The 5,362-nt window shown below is 41.3% G+C and overlaps 1 non-coding gene across 1 annotated transcript; it reads left to right on the top strand.

Moving 5' to 3' along the window:
- Positions 1–3,753: 3,753 nt before the first annotated feature.
- On the top strand, positions 3,754–3,858 carry LOC137206286 (U6 spliceosomal RNA). Its single transcript, XR_010934600.1, has one exon. It is a non-coding gene; the product is annotated as a U6 spliceosomal RNA (small nuclear RNA).
- Positions 3,859–5,362: the final 1,504 nt, after the last annotated feature.

Genomic DNA, 5,362 nt, shown 5'->3' with positions numbered 1-5,362 from the left:
GTCACTTATCTGTTCTTCTGCCTCAGTTATTCTGCTATTGATCTCTTCTAGAAAATTTTTAATTTCATTTATTGTGTTGTTCATCTCTGTTTGTTTGCACTTTAGTTCTCTTAGTTCCTTGTTAAACATTTCTTGTATTTCCTCCATTCTATTTCCAAGATTTTGGGTCCTCTTTACTATCATTATTCTGAATTCTTTTTCAGGTAGACTGCCTATTTCCTCTTCGTTTGTTAGGTCTGCCAGGTTTTTGCCTTGCCCCTTCATGTGCTGTTTGTTTCTCTTTCTCATTTTGCTTAACTTACTGTGTTTGGGGTCTCCTTTTCACAGGCTACAGGTTCTTAGTTTCCATTGTTTTTGGTGTCTGTCCCCAGTGGCTAATGTTGGTTCAGTGGGTTGTGTAGGCTTCCTGGTGGAGGGGACTAGTGCCTGTGTTCTGATGGATGAGGCTGGATCTTGTCCTTCTGTTGGGCAGGTCCACATCTGGTGGTGTGTTTTGGGGTGTCTGTGGCCTTATTATGATTTTAGGCAGCCTCTCTGCTAATGGGTGGGGCTGTGTTCCCGTCTTGCTAGTTGTTTGGCATAGGGTGTCCTGCACTGTAGCTTGCTGGTCTTTGAGTGAAGCTGGGTTTTGGTGTTGAGATGGAGATCTGTGGGAGATTTTTGCCGTTTGATATTACATGGAGCTGGGAGGTCTCTTGTGGACCAGTGCTCTGTACTTGGCTCTCCCACCTCAGAGGCACAGCCCTGATGCCTGGCTGGAGCACCAACAGCCTGTCCTCCACACGGCTCAGAATAAAAGGGAGAACAAAAAAAGAAAGAAAGAAAGAAAGAAGAAGATAAAATAAAATAAAGTAAAATAAAGTTATTAAGATAAAAAATAATTATTAAGAATACTTTTTTTAAGTAATAAAAAAAACATATTGGACAGACAGAACCCTAGGACAAATGATAAAAGCAAAGTTATACAGACAAAATCACACACAGGAGCATACACATACACACTCACAAAAAGAAAAAAAGGAGACAAAAATATATACCATTGCTCCCAAAGTCCACCTCCTCAATTTTGGATGATTTGTTGTCTATTCAGGTATTCCTCAGATGCAGGGTACATCAGGTTGATTGTGGAGATCAGGCTGATTGTGGAGATTGTGGAGATTGTGTAGCTCCTGAGGCTGCTGAGCATAATTTTCCTTTCTCTTCTTTGTTTGCACAGCTCCCAGGGTTCAGCTTTGGATTTGGACCCGCTTCTGCCTGTAGGTCGCCTGAGGGCGTCTGTTCCCCACCCAGACAGGATGGGGTTAAAGAGGCAGCTTCTTTGGGGATTCTCACTTACTCAGGCCAGGGGGTCGGAGGGGTAGAGATGCAGGGCGAGCCTGCAGGGATAGAGGCAGGTGTGATGTTGCACGAGCCTGAGGTGCGCCGTTTTTTCTCCCTGGGAAGTTGTCCCTGGATCCTGGGACCCTGGCAGGGGCGGGCTGCACAGGCTTCCAGGAGGGGAGATGGGGATAGTGACCTGTGCTTGCACACAGGCTTCTTGGTGGCGGCAGCAGCAGCCTTAGTGTCTCAGGCCCCTTTCCAGGGTCTGTGCTGATAGCCGCAGCTCTTGCCCGTCTCTGGAGCTCCTTTATGTGACGCTCTTAATCTCCTCTCCTTGCGCACCAGGAAACAAAGAGGCAAGAAAAAGTCTCTTGCCTCTTCAGCAGCTCCAGACATTTTCCTGGACTCCCTCCCGGCTAGCTGTGATGCACTAGCTCCCTGCAGGCTGTGATCACGCAGCCAACCCCCGTCCTCTCCCTGGGAAGAGACCGAAGCCCGAGCCTCAACGCCCAGCCCCCACCCGTCCCGGCGGGTGGGCAGAGAAGCCTCTCGGGCTGGTGAGTGCTGTTGGGCACCAATTATCTGTGCGGGAATCTCTGCTTTGCCCTCCACACCCCTGTTGCTGTGCTCTCCCCCATGGCGCCGAAACTCCCCCCCTCCACCACCCTTTGTCTCCGCCTGTGAAGGGACTTCTAGTGTGTGGAAACATTTTCTCTTTCACAGCTCCCTCCCACTGGTGCAGGTCCCGTCCCTATTCTTTGTCTCTGTTTTTTTCTCTTTTCTTTTACCCTACCCAGGTACGTGGGGAGTTTCTTGCCTTTTGGGAGGTCTGAGGTCTTCTGCCAGCGTTCAGTAGGTGTTCTGTAGGAGTTATTCCACGTGTAGATGTATTTCTGATGTAGTTTTGGGGAGGAAGGTGATCTCCGCGTCTTACTCTTCTGCTATCTTGAAGCTCCTCTACTTGTATTTTAAAAAAGACTGTAAAATGTTCCTGAAATGTAAGAGTATTTAGTGAGTGGAGATCATGCCATGATTGCTTATTCTTTCAGGGAAAACTGAATATTGGCATGAAGTCAGTTCTTTCCCCAGTAGTTTAACATGATGTTCAGGTACAAATGTTTCTCCAGCCATTTTAGCTGAAGACTCCAAGGGAAAAAAAAACACATTTATTCTTCAGCTTTATTGAGACATAATTGATATATAACCTTGTGTAAGTTTAAGGTGTACAACATGATGATTTGACACCAAAATGTTTACCACAATAAGGTTAGTTAACACATCCTTCAACTCACCCTATTTCCATTTTATTGTTGTTATGGTGGGAATGGGAAAGCTCTACTCTCATAGCCACTTTCAAAAGTACAATATGTTACTGTTAATTATAGTCACCATGCTATACCTTACATCCCAGAATTTATGAATCTTATACTTGCAAGCCTGTACTATTTCACCAGCTTCTCCTCATTTCCTTCACCCCTCACTCCCTGGCAATCACCATTCTACTGTTTCTGTAAGTTTGATGTTTTCGGATTCCACATATAAGTGAGATCATACATTATTCTTCTTTCTCTGACTGACTTGATTCACTTAGCATATTGCCTGAAGACCCATTCATGTTTTTCCAAATGGCAGTTTTCTTCTTTTTATGGCACAATAATATTCCATTATATGTACATATATTTCACATTTTCTTTATCCATTCATACACCAGTGGACACTTATGTTATTTAGATTGTTTCCATATTTTGGTTATTCTGAATAATGCTGCAACAGACATGGGAGTGAAGATATATCTTCAGAATAGTGATTTAATTTCTAATGGAATTGCTAGATCATATGGTATTTCTGTTTTAATATTTTGATTACCACCCATATTGTTTTTCATATTGAATACACCAATTTTCATTCCCACAAACACTGTATCAGGGTTCCTGTTTCTCCACATTATTGCCAACATTTGCTATCTCTTGTCTTTTTGATAATAACCACCCTAACAGGTGTGAGCTTTTGATTTACATTTCCCTGATATTAGAAATGTTCATACCTTTTCATGTAGATGGCCATTTATATGTCTTCTTTGAACAATGCCTATTCAAGTACTCTGACCATTTTAAAATCAAGTTGATTTTGTTGTTGTTGTTATTGAGTTGTATAAATTTGTTGCATATTTTGGATATTAACTTCTTATCAGATATATAGTTTGCAAATGTTTGCAAATATCAGATATATAGTTTGCAAAACTCCATATGTTCTTCTTTTATATACAACTCAGTTATTATAGAATCTAATCAAGAGAAATCTGACCAAGAGTGCATAATTATTGTCTTCTCAAGACACTAAGTTTTGAAGCGACTTTTTAAGCATCAATAGATAAACTCACACTCTTTTGCGTCTTACTTTGCTCACTCAAAATTAACTCAAGAAACCTCTTCAGTGTTAGATTCTACAGCACATTTAGTAAATTGGTATCCTACAGAGAAGATAAATATGGCCTCTATGCAGTATGACATGCAAATTTGGGAATCATTCCATATTTTTTATATATGGACCTCATGATAATCAGAAACTAAAAATCTATAACAGGTACACACACAAAAAAGAAAAGGGAATCCAAACATAGCAGTAAAGCTAGTCATAAAATCACAAGGAAGGAGAGCAAAGAAAGAAGGAACAAAAATAAACTACAAAACAACCAGAAAACAAGAAACAAAATGGCAATAAGTACATACCTATTAATAATTACTTTAAATGTAACTAAATAAATGCTTCAATCAGAGACATAGAGTGACTGAATGGATTAAAACAAACAAACAAAAAACTTGACTATTCTCAATTTTTTAATTATTTTTTTTAATTTTTGCTATTTTTTTCTTTTAGTGTTTTTTTTTAACATCTTTGTTGGAGTATAATGCTTTACAATTGTGTTAGTTTCTGCTGTATAACAAAGTGAATCAGCTATATGTATACTTATATCCCCATATCTCCTCCCTCTTGCCTCTCCCTCCCACCTTCCCTATCCCACTCCTCTAGCTGGTCACAAAGCACCGAGCTGATCTCCCCGTGCAATGCAGATGCTTCCCAATAGCTATCTATTTTACATTTGGTAGTGTATATATATCAAGGCTACTTTCTGGGTGATTTAAACTACTATGTTTTCCAGGTTGTTTACACATTATTCTGCATTGTCTAATTTGCTGTTGGTTTCCTCTAGTGTAGTTTTCATTTCAGTTAATGTGTTCTACAACTCTGATTGGTTCTTTGTTGAAATTTTCAGTATGTTTCTCCATTCTTCTCCCGAGTTTCATGAACATTTTTATGACTGGTTCTTTGAACTCTTTATCAAGTCAATTACTTTTTTCTGTTTCATCAGTTTGTTTTTGTTTGTTTTTTGTTTATTTTACTGTTTTATCTTATTCTTTTGTTTGGAACAAATTCCTATGTCTTCTAATTGTGTTTGACTTTCTGTGTTTCTTTCTATGAATTAGGGAAAAGATTTTCCTCTCCCAGTCTTGAAGGTGTGTCCTTGTTTAGGAATGTCCCTATACAGATTGTGTATACCTAGTGGCTTTAGCAGGAGGGCTGGAGCTGATTCAGGCATGGGCTGGGGCTTTTCTCAGGGTGTGCTGGGGGCCACTGCTTTGGTGGATGGGGGGATGGATGGAGGTGGAGCCTGGCACAAGCCAGTGCCCACTGAGAGTTGTCACCATGGTGGGGGGTGGCTGGAGTGGGTGCCTGGTATGGGCTACATGGTATGCTGGGGCAGTCTTGGTAGACCTGCTAGAGCATGTGCACTTTTCAATCTGTGGTCTCTGTGCTCAGATGTGTAGCAAGTGAGATTGTATGAAAGCCCCTTATGAGTGGAGCCTTGGTTTCCTACAGCTCTTTGGATCTCCTGGATGTAAACCTTGCTGGTTGTAAAACCAGGGAGGTCATCTTCCCAGTGCTGATCCCCAGGGCTTGGGTGCCCAAGGTGGGGCTCAAACCACTTGCTCCTTAGGAAAGACCTCTGTGTTTGTGATATTACCTTTCACTTGTTGGTCAC

Source organism: Pseudorca crassidens, chromosome 14 (genome assembly GCF_039906515.1).
Source record: "Pseudorca crassidens isolate mPseCra1 chromosome 14, mPseCra1.hap1, whole genome shotgun sequence".
In the NCBI taxonomy this organism is placed as follows: Eukaryota; Metazoa; Chordata; class Mammalia; order Artiodactyla; family Delphinidae; genus Pseudorca; species Pseudorca crassidens.
This window is presented reverse-complemented; position numbering and strand designations above follow the sequence as displayed.